Here is a 15136-nt window from a genome sequence, read left to right as displayed (position 1 = left end):
GACCATAGAAGAGGGCTGGTGTCACTGTAGAGTAGAAAAAGGTCTTTAGATGTGCCCTCTGCAATCCAAGATTTCAATAACCTTAGCAGGTAAAGCCTGCGCTGACTCCTCCTATAAAGAGTGTCAGTGGTTGTGACTCCTGTCTGGTTTATTGTTTCGGTAAACACTCAGGTACTCTCCACTCTCTAAATAACTAAACTTCACTCTCTAAATAACTATGTTTACATGGACATAGGTTATCAGAATAAAGGGCCAATCAGCATAAAAGACATCATATAAATACGCTAATCAGAATATCATGATTGGATTAAGCTCAAACTCATTAAATTCTGTTCCAAACGAGGAGGGTGGGTTATGCTGATCCTTAATCCAGACAACATTCATCTAAACATGTTTTCAGATCGTGTCATTCAGATTGAGGCAAACCGCCCTAACTGTGCACGATATCAATGTGACATATTTCCACCATCAGTGGCTAGATGCTATATTGGGGAAACAAAATGTTAATTTCCCCCTGCTCCCTCAGCATTCATTCTTCATTTTGACAAGTCGTAATGTCACTGTGACTAGTATGAATTTTGATTTAAGATATAGCTAATGTTACTCTGACTAGTGAAAACTAAATTACAGATGTCTGTGATGATAAACGACATATACATGGCAAAATAGTATGAATCTTACCAGGCAAAACTGAATTCCAGATATCTGTAATTACAGTTTTGACTAGTCAAAATCCAATTACAGATATTTTGAATAAGCAACAAGATATCAACAATAAGTTGATATCTGCAACATTATAATGCAGATATCAACAATTAATATCCATTCTAGTGAATAAATGTTAATGGTATTGCCTGTCTCACAGGCAGACAGCTGCTGGATTATCCTGAAACAGCCATTTTAGGTCAAAGTGTAATATTTTGGGAATATTTTATTTTCATACATGTCAAACTTTACCAAACTTCTCCAAAAGATTTTGAGCTTTCAGTTTCAAATTAGGTGAGTATGCTCTTCAGATATAGGCAATTAAAAGTATTTTTAACATCTTTTTCATACATAGTGAAGAGATGGGACGTGGCCTGCTTCAAACTTGACCTTCTTTCCAGAAAATTCTAAATGGTGTAACTTTCACTGAGAAAGGCCAAATTAAGCAAACCTTTGTATCATTTATCCCTCTCAGGTGACCAGTGATCCTATGTGATCAAATGTTGACATAATCAAAACCATGCCCCTTGAGAACAGGAAGTCCCCTTTTCACTTGTAAATGTCCTTCTCTCACCCTTATGACCTCAACAACTTGAAACTGTGTCAAAAGACAGATAACATATTAGTCACACTTCCTTTAGAGCACTGACAGTTTTTAGAGAGACGGTGTGGAACGGCATCACACCGGTACCATACGTTTGGAACGATGGTACCGGAACGATGGTACCTAACGAAATATTAGGTGGGGTGACCTAATCCCTTCACAGCACCCCCCTTCAACACTAAAACAATCAGCCCCAAGCCATGCTTGGTGTGAGGATTATGAAATACAGTACTCATGTTTTATTTCTTAGGACCTTCAAAAAAGTTTATTGAAGCCATGGTCCAAATCCCACAGGAAGTTGGCCATTTTGGATAAAATCCACCATTTCGTCTCATGTTAAATCTGAGCAAACTTCTACAGCTTCTGACTTAAGAGATTTCAAAATCACTTAGCATACTTTTGCTTACTTGCATTGGAGGTCAAAAGTTATCAAAAGCTTTTTGCTGCAAGAAAGCATGTAGGTATGACCAAGCTTCAAAGTCTGACTTTTCACCATAAAAGACAAAACTCTAATAACTACAGCACACAAGCTCGCAGCAGCACCAAACTTTCTGTCTGTGATCTAATGTCAATCCATGTGACTTTCATATGGTCATTTAAGGACATAAATTTAGCGCTGCCCACTTAGACTTTATTGTCATTCAACTGGGTTTAGGATTACAGAACCGCTTCTATTTTTCTGCTTTAGAACTCTTCCAACATACAAGCAAAGCTTCAAGGCACTTGGCCACTTAAAACAACTGATGCTTTTAAAAAGGTGGTGGTCTGATGCTTTCATGACATGTCTGTCTCAAGAATAGTAGTCACAAGAGATGATTACTAATAAAGAGTTGACAAAATAGACCTTGAAGCTGTCAGTCAACCTGGGCTCCAGCTGTGCATTTTTTTTGCAGCAGACCTGAAGGAAGCGAAAGTATAAAGAGAAACAGAAAATATATAAATATATATTTCTTTATCCAGCCAGCTTATTTTATTGACTGTTCTCCTTGAGGTTCCAAAGGCTAAGGGACAGAGAGGTCCCTGGGGAAGGTTAAAGAAAGGCCTACATGTATGCTAGAGAGACAAAGTGCATCAAAAGGAAGAGGAGAGAAGATAGAGAGAGACGGAACATGACAGAGGCAGAGAAGTCATCGCAAGGTGTCTCAGAGCTGTCAATCACAGCAGAAAAGCCGATAAGTTGCTCTGAAGCAAGCTGGAGAGTGAGAACTGAAATGGAAATGAGGAGCAACTGCTTCCTGCGGCAAACAAACAACTTCTAAATCTTTCAAATGGAGTTACTGAATTGAAACAGACTGATGATACATTTTAAGTCTGTATGGGGCGATGAGGAACAGGTAATAGTTAGAGACAAACCAGAGAAAGAAGATCATTTTTTTGTAGTATGTCACGGCTAATTTCTTGTCCGTTATGTTAAAAGAAATGTTGTAGGTGGAACAGGAATTGACTGGAACATACTCAGGAACCACTGTAAGGAGGAGAACAAGGTTAGTGGCCAAGACCAACTTAGTGTGATGTAGTGAGCACTGAATAAAAGTCACTAACCATTTTAGAAGCCGGATGGTTTCGCTGGTTCTGATTGGTGGGTCCAAGGGATCCGTCTAGCTCAGGGGTCGGCAACCTTTACCACTCAAAGAGCCATATGGACCCGTTTCACGCAGTAAAGACAACGCTGGGAGCTACAAACCCTTTTTAAATTTTAAATTAAATATCACTGCATATAACAGGTTTTTTTGCAACAGAATGGACCCGCACTGGAACCAACGCACCTCTGTGCTTGTTGTTTTTTCCGCACAAAGTACAAAACTTCTACTGTGTTGTTTTATGGAAATCATCATCTCTGCTAATGTCACAGCTTTTATTTTGAATAAAGCTTGGTACGAGTAAACACACGTCATGGTCGGATTATTTGATTTTCAGCCCAAATAAACGGTGCATTCTGAATGCTTTCTTTTCTTTTAATCCGAACACATTGCAATCACATCCGGGAAAGTTACGCACGTAAACATGCTCCTGTCATTTACCAGCTAACAAGCTAACAGTCGCATTAGACGAGCTACCAGACTGACGTTCAAGCGGCCCCTGAAGCTCGACTTCAGCCACGCAGGACTTACACAGCCCTGAGCCAAGCGATGTTGCTGTTTACTCACTTTGAAAATGAACAAACGTTGGATATAGTAACAACTTACCCTGCTGTTTAGCTCTCTTCATCCTCATTAATGACTCCATGTTATTTTTGGTCCTGTGTCACCGTGTTGTCCTTGTCATTTGTAGAATTTACTACAAAAAAGCAGCATTTAAAAATGCCGCCTCCACTCCACCATGGGTGTTTATTTCGCTTTGCAGCCAGTCAGCTAGCATTTTTTCTTCTTCTTCGTGAGTTTATTGGCGGTTAGCAAATATCTTTACAGTGTGCATTACCGCCACCAACTGGTGACGAGTGTTCGTCAGGAGCCATAGAACGACCGCCTGCATGACGGCTGAGCTGCATCAGAGGGATCAAAGAGCTGCATGCAGCTCCGGAGCCGCAGGTTGCCGACCCCTGGTCTAGGTGATCCAAAACACAGAATGCAGGGCAGAGGCAGAAGGGTCATACACGATAAGGCTCATGTCAAGCAGTCTTCAAAAGGGGCAGAGACAGACTTGATTGACAGACGGTTTAGGTTTTTCGGTGCACAGAAACAGAAGCAACAGGAGGATCCAACAGGGGCAAGCCAGGCAGGCAAAATCCACAAAGGCAAGACTGGTCAATAACAGGAAGGTAGGGATGTTATGAGTTGAGCCAAGGCTTTAAAGCATGTGTCGAGTAATGGAGGGGGCGTTTCTGCAAAGTGTGTATCAAGGCTTGCTTCATTTAGGGGAGAAGCTGAAAATGATGATGGCCAAAGCCTCACTGCCCAGCTGTACCACGAAACCGCTGTGCTTGCTTACCAAGAACTTTATAATAATAATAATTGAACTTTATTGATCTCACAATGGAGAAATTCACTTCTGCATCTTAACCCATCCCCTCGGGGAGCAGTGGGCTGCCACTATGTGGAACCTGGGGAGCAATTGGGGGTTAAGGGTCTTGCTCAGGGACCCAGAATGGCAGCTTGTGGGAGTTGAACTCAGAACCTCTGGGACCAAAGCTCTGTGCTCTAACCACTAGGCCACCACTAATATTTCCTTGTTTCTTAATTTATTTACAGGAGAGGCTTATTTGCTGTCAACAAACTTACATCCCTTCACATCAAAGGAGTTCACCATTGTAGGTGGGTGCTTTCTTTGCCGTCTCCTTTTGATGATGCCACTGTTGAGCTGTCTGCAGTGGAAAATGTTTCTGCCTCCAAAGCGGTTCCCCTCATGAAAATGTTGGAGCAAAGGCTTCAGTGGGAGAAGATAAAGCCAGCATCAGCTGCAGTATCAGAAGTTGGAGACCACTTCATCAGGTAACTACAGGAAAAGCTTTGGTCCATGAGCATCCTATCCCTAACAAACCTCCCCGACCCTAGATTCAAAGTCACAGTTTTTTTTTCCAGCCAGACTAAAGTCACCAAAGCAATTAAAAGACTGACCATAGTGCTCCAGACAGAGCTCAGAGGAAACCTCGCAGGCTTCCACCTCTCTTGATATCACTGGAGGTAATCAATTATTTTTCATTTTAAGATCAATTATTCCTGAACACCTGCTAACATTTTATGCTGTTTTCTCTTAGGTAGCACTGTGGCATTGTTTGGACACGGGTGTAATGGAGGCAAGAAAAAGGCAAAATGTAACTAGAGATTCCACGGTTGAAGCCCAACGCTCTTCAGACACCAAGAAAAGAAAATCCACTGGAGTACTGGGAGAAAAAAAATACTGCACCTCAATTTACACAAACTTATACTTGCATTTTTGTGCACCCCAGCAACTTAAGTGGTCTATGAACGGGTGTTTTCAAAGGCTGGAGAAGTAGTGTCAAAAATTAAAAAAAACAATTCAAACCAAAAACTATTGAAAAACTCTTATTTCTGAATTAAATCTCGTTTTGCACATCATTGTCCAAGTTGCACAGGCATATCCAGTGTCTGTTTAAGCTCATGCTATTTCACTAAAGTGACAGAAAAACATACGCAGCCTGCCATATAAGATTGTGCTTTTCTAAGAAACAATTACACACAGAACATGTTCAAAAATATTTTATTGTACACATGTGATAATGATAAGAGAAATGAATGGTTATTAATTATTACTAATAATTTCCAAGGGCCCTGAAGGACATTATATTGCTGAGTGTGATTATGCACTCGGCCTTTAGGTGGTTTCATGTGTAAAAGAAGCTTAGAAAAATTAACCCTTTGCTGTAGCAATTGGCTCAAGTTGTTCAAAACTTCATGAGGCCTCACCTCACCATCACTACAGCAGGCAAACAAGGAACGTTGGACGGTTTACTCACACAAAGGCTTTCAAAAATCTGGCAGTTTGACGAAAATATATTTGAGCCCCGCTCTTGCTGCACGACGCGATTATCAGAAAAAGGCGTTCTGTTGGAAAAAAGCAAAGCCCAAAAGCGACTTCACGTTCAAAAACAAACCCAAAATGAAATTCGTGTGTCATACGGTCATTGCGTGAGAGTTGAGAGCTCTGACCACACTATCGTTCCATTGTCTTAACTCTAAACACAAATAAAACCATGCTCAACATCGGCAGTGATCGTTAACTCTACATTCTGTGTTATTTTTGTACCTTTTTTCTGTGAATATCTGTCTCTTTTTTCCTGCTAGCAAGTTCAAAACTTTTACTGCAGCCAAAAGAAAGAGGGAGGCCTGCACTCTCAGAGGAGATGATAGGCGGGAAAATGCGCCATTTTGCAGCAGTTTCTTAGCTAAGAGAGGGGCATGAATCGTTCAATAGAGTTAACCCTTTATGTGCTAATCATCTGGGTTATTTACCATAAACCACATATAACAGACAGTTTTTATATCTTTGTGGTGACTTAATACCTTTATTAAAAACATATTTAAAGGTGTGTTAGATGACTTCATTAGACAGCTGTTTTAATTATTGTACAGTTGTTTGTGAAAAGAAATCCACAACTGGGTAGTTATTTGTGGCTAGAGAATAATACTTAAAGATTAACTATGATCATAATGAATCTTAATGCAACAGTTATTCTCAATTATGAGTATATATTTATGACAAATAATTTAATTGCTTTGCCATTTAGGGGCAGTACACACTCTGTATTGATGTTCATTAGTGTAAAAAACCAAGTCGATGCACATTGTTACATCCTGACCTTTATCCTATTCATGGGCCAATATACTGCACAGGAGATTGGTGGGCAGTAATTATAGGCTTATCGAATGTACTATACACAGGTCATTTAGCTTCTCCATTCTTTGCTTAATTGATTTGAATTCAAAGAGGCATAAAACATGGTCTCTTTGCTGTCTTTAAGATGTCGATTTAGGAACATTGTTAGATGAATTGTAAATCAGCATCCAAGGACTCGCATGGATATTTAGAGGTCCAATTAATGAGAAACGTTTGGATGTCATTGATTGAGCTGACTGCTGTGACAATTTGAAAGACCTGTCGTATTTAAGCTCCAGCCTCTTTAGATAAGATCCTTATAGGATGAGCGCATTCCTTTTGTATTACTTTAAAATCCTTGCACTAAGGTGGGAAATGGAAGGTATGCATAGATATACATATTCATGGTGAAGTAATATCAAGTAATTAACAAAACTACTAATTGCATTATAAGGTAAAGATGTCTAAGAAACAGATAAAGAGGAAAAGAGCGAAGACATTGTTTGATCAGGTGAGTTGGAAATGTTGCATTCTGGGGAGGATGAAGCTCTCCTGGGGAGCCTAATCTAATGAGGCCTTCACACTGGGAAGAGAACTCTGGGCGCTGACAGGCACAGTGACGGATGTGAAGGTGTTCAGCGTCGGCTTGACACATAATTAAAATTGAAATACCCATTGAGGGGACATTCACCTTTACATTGCCTGCCTATGATTTAGTTTCAAGTTTTCCAAGATAGAGTGATGTGACTGTCATGGTATTTCTGAGCTGATCTGCAAAGTTTGGTCCATTATGTTTAGTTTTGTGCATCTTTTTTGCTTTTCTGGAGTTTAATCAATTTCATTTGTATAAAAAAGTTTCCAGGTGTAAATACTGGGACCTCGGATATACCTTAACATATGGACATTTCAGCTTTCTTGACTTTAGGTTTTTGTCACAATTAAATGTTTCCAATCATCAGGTTTGTTGTCAAGCAAAGCTAATCCTGGTAAGTACAATATGCAGTTTTCAAATGATGATTTATTTCATTAAAGAAAAAAAGCAATCCAATATGAAAAAAAAAATGTCACTCTAGACGTTATTAGCAGAGGTGTCAAAAGTATTCACCATCATTACTCAGGTAGAAGTATAGATACTAAGACTAAAAAACACAATTTTGAAGAAGTTCAAGTATCAACCTCAAACCTTTTACTCAAGTAAAAGTATTAAAGTACTGGTTTTAAAACTACTTAAAGTACTAAAGTAAAAGTAATGTGAAGGGATAAAATTGCCACAAAAGCCAAACGCTTGTATGTTATATACATGTTATTGTTGAATAATTTGGGATACACTAGGATACTTATTTTAACTGTTTTATGCCCATTGAAAATTAATGAATTTATGTACAATGGAAATATATTAAATAACCTATTGATCAATATTTTGTTTCATGAAACAGAAAATATGAGTAATTGCCTATGCTGCAAAAAGTCAAACTTCAAAGGCCTGTTTCAGTAGCCTTTATTGGAGAGTGATGTACATCCAAGCTGCAGTATTCTTGGGCAAAGAGTTACACAACTGGACAGTAAACCATTGAATCTAGGGCAGAGTTAGTAACAATTATCTGTGTATGGTTGTCTACATACAAGTACACATTGGTGCTGACGAATTAGCGATTTACAAAATTAACTGATCAAAAAAACTAAACATAATGCACAGTACTCAGTTTGGTAAACAGTGCCACATTTAACTAGACAATGTAAGAAACACTTTCTACATCAGGATCTACGTCAGTCAAGCAGAAAACATGTAAGAGAATTACTAATAGGTGTTGATGAGCCACAAAAGCAGCTGGTTCTTTGAGCCAATGCATACTCTTCTTGGCTTGAGGATCAGTCCGGCAACACTAAACAGTCTTTCACAGGCGGTTGAGGTGGGGACGCTGTATTAGGTTTATGTGAAAGCTGGCGCAAAGCTGGGAAGGACTTCAGTGCCTCTGCTGTGTCTCCTAGGCACCCTAGGTATGCATCCAACCGCTTTGTTGTTTCAAGAGGGCCGGTCTTCTTCCAAGAGGAAAAGACGTTCTTTCCTCAGATGACTGGGAGCCCTAAATGACTCTCAGCCTGACAGTCCGGCTACTGATATGCTCAAGGCCTGTGAAAAAAACAACAAAAAGATTGGTTGTCAAGAAAGGGTGCAATAGATTCAATTTAATGTATCCAATTAACAGATAATTTCCGCTTAGCCAGACTGTCTTTCAGTATTGTAGTGTGGCCACCATCCAGAAGAGGGTGCTGCTGTGCATCCTTAAGCAGATCCACTGAGTTAATTATGGTGGAGGCATGCCAGGAAATGAACATGAAACTGTCTAAACAGAGTCCGGGTTGGAGTTTCTTTAACACCGTTTAATGACGACAACAATATGAAATGCATGTCAGCCAGTTCTGTTTTTAAACACTTGACAGGCTCCCTAAGCTAGCACCAATTCAGCAATGTTGCATGACAGTAGAAGGTTTATAGTAAGCAGACTTCATGCACAACTTTATCCAGACTACGTCAACATACCGCTTTTTTTAACAAAAATACTTGGGTCTAGGTTTATTTACACCCAGAGCACATCATTAAAAGTATACATAGATGAATGCCTGTTTTCAAGTCAAAGAGCCTGTTTCTGTTCTTACATAGTGTTCATTCTTATAGATATTTTGAGCAACATTAGCCTATATGCTACCTTATCTTTAATCGATAGTTTTACATTTCTCTATAATTGGGGATCATAAGTGTTTCACACAACTTTGGATATTCTGAGAGATGCATGTTCCACAGGAGTAAACAGGTAAAGAAAAATTAAAACACAACAAATATTTAGCCAACATGATGTAGCAACTAAAAATTAAAAAGGGAAAACACTGTCATCAGAGACTATTAGAAATGTAATAATGTTTTAAAATATTACTTAGCCAATTTTTCTCCTTGTCCCTTTTCTCTTGTTATCCTCACTATTCTTTCTATGGGTAAGAAGAGTGAATACCACCTTGTAACCACAGGCTGTACAAGTTGCAATTTGCAGTAGTTTTTTATTATTTCAGAAGCTCTAGCTCAGGGGTGTCAAACTAATTTCTATATGGGGCCACTTTGGCATCATAAAGTCATTAAAGGGGCCGGTTGCAAGTGTAGAGACAATACTTTTCATGTCATAATTTCATTCCAGTTTACATAGTACTATACAAAATGCATAGTAACATAAAAGTAGCACCCTTAGGCCCAGTTTATACAGTTTATCTGCAAAAAAAGTTGATATTGGGGTGAGTTACACTTACAGGAGGCACAGTTTTAGTCACTTTATACACTTTAAAACTATATATATGCCTTTTTTTCTGGCTCTCGAGGGCCGGATAATTTACCTTGACGGGCCGGATTTGGCCCGCGGGCCTTGAGTTTGACACCTGTGCTCTAGCTGATCTTGAACTTTTGTTCCACAGACAAGAGCATTTGGCAAATGTGGACCTTGACCAGAGGTGGCAAAAGTAATCACAACTATTATTTAAGTAGAAGTATAGATACTAGGGCTTTAAAAATACTTCTGTAGAAGTAGAAATATCAACTCAAACCTTCTACTTAAGTAAAGTTATAAACATATCGGATATAAAACTACTTAAACTATGAAAGTAGAAGTAACCCCCCCCCCCCCCATTACTATAATTGCATAGTATGACATTGACATTGAAAATAATTGGGATTGGCATATATGTCCATTTATATACAAGCCATTTAGTACAATGGAAATACATTAAAGGTCCATATAGATGCAATACTGAGCATCAACATGAGTTTCATGGAGCAGAAAATCTGGTGTCTGGTTGCCTATAAGTATCAGTGCAAAAAGTCAAACTTCAGAGACATATTATCAATAACATTTTACTTGGTATTATTGGAATGTGAGTGAACATCCAAGTGTAACTACATGAATTGATGAGGGCAACAGATGTAAGATAACAAATCTGGACATGAAAATAAGTGCTATACCCTCTCAACAATTTCCATTGTATGGGTGTCTGTATTGTTAGATATAAGTACCGGCCTGCTGCTGCATATCTTTGAAGGCCCATCTTACCCCGGTTCCAGATTTGGCAGTAAATGAGGAATACGTTGATCAGAGGTAAAACATTGCAATATGCATATTTAATTTATTAGGAATTAAATATGGAGACAGAGTATTACATTACCATTTGTAGTATTCATTATAAGCTGCTCTCATGGCGATGCAGGATTCTGTCTGCTTTTTCACAAGTCTGAACACATTTTAAAAGACCGAGTCCCCTCCCATGTTTTTTCAGGAGGAGGGGAAATCTGTTCGAACAAAGGAACTGTCCTTTTCTGACCTATCCCCTCCTGCAATAAAACTAAAGCTGCATGTTATCTTACCCAGCAACAGAGGGGAGACATACCTGGGGGGTTTGTTCTGTTATTTCTACATACAACTGCCTGACTGAGATATTTTCCTCAACAGTATACAATAGACAGTGTTGTCAGAATGAATGATAAATCCTAGCAGTTAATCAAAAATGGAAAAAATGCAAAATAACAAAAAATCCTAAAAAAGCAATGTTCTTCTACATTTTCTCTTTCTTCTTAAATTTTTGTTGGGGCGTTTGGCAAACAACTTGGTGCAGAACTGCCTCCAAAGACAATAAAAACGGGAAGTGCTATTTATCAGTATTTTATATATATATATATGGGCTTTTTTCGCAGCTCTAGTGGCTCACTTTTTATGAAAGTCGGCTGACAGGAAAGGGGGTGGAAAAGGGGGAGAGACATGCGGCAAAGGACCGCGGGTCGGATTCGAACCCGGGTCCACCGCATTGAGCACTAAGGCCTCCATATATGGGTCGCGCTACCCGCTGTGCCACGAGCGCGCCCATCAGTAATTTTTCTAATACATTTTTTTATTGTTTTCTATTGCCAAGCCCAAACGAAAACAAGCTGAAATAAAATATTAGTAATGAGACTATTTTCAAAATATATGGAGCAGAAAACACAGATAATTGCTTGAAAATGTAAGAGATAGAAGTAAAAAGTAGGTTAAAAATAAATAAATAATATAAAGGATAAATAAATATATAATATAAAGGATAAACCAAAATTTCGACTTAAGGTAACAAAGTATTTTTACTTAGTCACTTAATACTTCTGGCCCTCACACATGCTGAGTTGGCCTCTGCTTTTGAAGCATCAACTGTGGACATTAAATTGAGGAAGTGACAGGCACAGCGATGGTGTTTGGACAGCTGGTATTCCAAGTAGTCATCTTCATCCAGCAGAGCTCCAGCACTAACAAATTTAATGCCCTCAAGCCTTTCCTCTTCTTCATGGCATTCATCATTTTGTTCACCATCATCTTCTTCTCCGGCATCGTCTGCTAGTGGTTCTAGATTGTTGGGAAGAGCAGTTGCCTCTACCCTCGTATAGTAGCTTTGAGCTTAGCTTATTTGAATTTGGCAGCTCTCACACTGTGTTGTGTGCCGCAATCCATCGGCCACCAAAGTATAACAAAATCTTTATAAATGACTTTTCTGATTTCTTGGCTAATATCATGCCAAAATATGATAGAGTTCTCATTGTTGGTGATTTTAATATTCATGTCTGTTGTCCGACTTCACCTATGGCTCAGTCATTTCTTAATGTTATTGATTCTTTTAATTTTGTGCAGTCTGTGACTGGTGCTACTCATGAGCATGGTCACACTCTTGATTTGGTTTTATCTTATGGTCTACCAGTTTCTAATTTAAAAATTGGTGACTCATTCTTTTCAGACCATATGGCTGTTTTATTTGAGATAACGCTGTCCTGTGCAAAAGCTAAAACACGAGCTGCAGCTCGGCTTTGTCGTGTTTTTAACCCTACTACTGCTGGTCAGTTTTCTTCTGTTTTTAATCAGGACTGTACCATTCCAGAGGCTGTGGGAAATAACACTGAGGAACTCAGCATCTGGTTTTATTCTACCAGTACAGCAGCTTTGGATTTGGTGGCACCACTAAAAAATTAAACTTTCAAAATCCAAGCATGAACCCTGGTTAAATGAGGTCACTCGAGCTGCCAGGAGAGACTGTCGCATATGCAAATGGAGAAAGGACAAATTACAAGTGTCCCTCCAAATATTAAAGGAATGTTGGTGCCGTTGTCAAAGAATTGTAACAGGCAGCCAAAGAAAGTACCTGTCGGGTTTGATAGTATCAAATAGTCATAATCCTACTATCTTATTTAAAATTATTAACTATGTTCTAAATGATTAACATAGTGGCTTTATGGAGACCTCACCTACTGCATGTGAAAACTTTTTACACTTTTTTGATGAGAAAGTCGCTTCTATTAGGGCCCAGATCATCCCCTCTGCTTATGACCCTTCAGTTGTGGTGCCTTGTTCTGCTGTTTTCCACCGCTTTGAATGTTGGAACTAGCAATCATTGCAGGAGGTGGTTAGTCACTTAAGGCCAACTGGTTCTCCAGATGATGTTATTCTGCCCCAATTATTTAAAGACGTTTTTTCTACTATAGGTCTTTCTGTCCTTGCTCTTGTAAATAGTAGCTTGTCCTCAGGTGTTGTTCGTAAAACTCTGAAACATGCAGTTCTGCAGCCTCTACTTAAGAAACCAATTTTGGATCCTTCTGTTCTGGTAAATTATCGACCTACATAGACATCATATCCTCCTGAGAACCAAGGAAAATATTTTTTTTCCTAATCATATTTTTTTGTGATTCCATACCTGTTTAGGGTTAAAAAAACATCCTACAATTCCCACATTTTTATTTTTATTCTTTATTTTTATTTTACAGCATGTCCACTGTAGTGGACAACAGGATCATTTGAGTACGAAAACAGACACATTTGGTAGATAAAAATTTTACCAGATTATAGAGTTTTTTTAACTAAGAATACAAACATTTTAGGCTGTAAATTGACTATTATACAAGAATACAGACATTTTGATTATAAAATAGACACATTTATTATTCTTGAACTTACATTTTGCAAAATTATCTTTACAATTCAATCCTTTTATTGGCCCCCTTGAATCCTTGAGTTATTTGAACAATGAACATAGAACTAATGTGAAACTGATTTTTTGGGGATTTATTTCTTCTGTCAAACTGAATCCAATCTAGTTTTTCCTTCACTCTTCATTTTGTTCTTAGTATGTTCTTTGTTAGTGGTGATAGTCCTGGAAGCAATTTCTCTTTTTGGCAATGCAGAGGAACATCTTGCATTTGGTACATCTCATGTACGTCTTGCTCTTGCAGCCCTTATTTCTGCATCTTTCTGCATGCTTGGTATCCATCATCTCAGGCATGTGCGTGGCTCCTATTCTGCGCACGGATGGCTCTGGTTGTGGGATCCTCATTTTAGATGGTGGCTCATACTCATTCTCACTCTCTTCACAGCTGTTATCCAGTTCCGGACTCTCCAACAGCTCTTCAGCTAGGACTAATTTGAAGTCCAGGTACTGATGTGTGTTCTTGGATGCTCTGTGCAGAGCTTTGCTGTCAGACTTGTATTGTATCCAGGAGTTTGTGATGGCAACATCAAAGAAGTGACTGATCACACGCGATGTCCATTTCCTTGTCCTGCTTGACATACGATAGAAGCTAAGCATGCGATCACAAAGATCCACGCCACCCATGTTGTCATTATACTGCTTAATTACTGCTGGTCTTTTAACCTGGACCATGTGCTTTTCTTTCTTGGACCATCTGGTACAGATGTCTTCCGGGTCTTTCCCATGTACAGTGGATGCCATGAGCACTGGTTTGTTGTCAAACCATTTTGTGATGGCCAGCTCAGGACTCTTTCTGGCCACTGACACTGATGTTCCTCTCCCCTCTTTTTTCAACTGTTTGTCTTCTGGCAGCTGGCACAGCTTTGGGACACGGTTCTTCATTATAGTTCCAGTTGCAGGAAGGCCCTTTGCCAGCAATGCATCCAATAGATCTATGGTTGTGAAGTACCTGTCGAAGAATATGTGGCTTCCTTTTGGAACAGATTCAACCATCCGTAGAACTGCTGCAGCTCCAACTCCTAACCTTTGGACTGTAAAGGTATTCTTCCCTTGGTAGACTTCAAAATCAAGCATCAGACCATTTGGGGATGCAAGGACAAAGACCTTTAGGCCAGTAGGGTTTGGCTTGCCAGGAACATATTGCCTGACTGGACAACGGCCTGTGAACGGGATGATTTGCTCATCAATGCAGACCGTCTCTCGCTTTGCAAGGCTGAGACAGCCTTGCCGTACACGATCGAGTATTGGCCTAACTTTCCAAAGAATATCTGCCTTCTTTGTTTCCTCTGTTACAGCCAGGTCATTGACAATCTTGAGGGAGTTTCTTATCCTGAAGAATCTATCCCTAGACATTTTGCTACTTATGACTGGCACTTTAGTTTTTTTGGCCCAAAACATTTTAATTCTGGGATAGCCAAGGCAGGCCATGTGGACTGAAATGCCAAAGAAAATTTTTATTTCTTGTGGCGTAGTTTTCATACACACTCCTCTGCTTTGCAGCTCTCTTTGATTTGTGTATGT

The 15136-nt window shown here is 39.2% G+C and overlaps 1 long non-coding RNA gene across 1 annotated transcript; it reads right to left on the bottom strand.

Moving 5' to 3' along the window:
- Window positions 1–8065: 8065 nt before the first annotated feature.
- Window positions 8066–11279, bottom strand: LOC118564216. Its single transcript, XR_004931728.1, has 2 exons — window positions 10787–11279; window positions 8066–8714 (listed from the first exon to the last, which is right to left on the bottom strand). It is a non-coding gene; the product is annotated as an uncharacterized LOC118564216 (long non-coding RNA).
- Window positions 11280–15136: the final 3857 nt, after the last annotated feature.

The sequence above is a fragment of the Fundulus heteroclitus genome, chromosome 9 (assembly GCF_011125445.2).
Source record: "Fundulus heteroclitus isolate FHET01 chromosome 9, MU-UCD_Fhet_4.1, whole genome shotgun sequence".
NCBI lineage: Eukaryota > Metazoa > Chordata > Actinopteri > Cyprinodontiformes > Fundulidae > Fundulus > Fundulus heteroclitus.
Note: the sequence above shows the minus strand (reverse complement) of the source record. Positions and strands in the feature narration are given on the sequence as shown.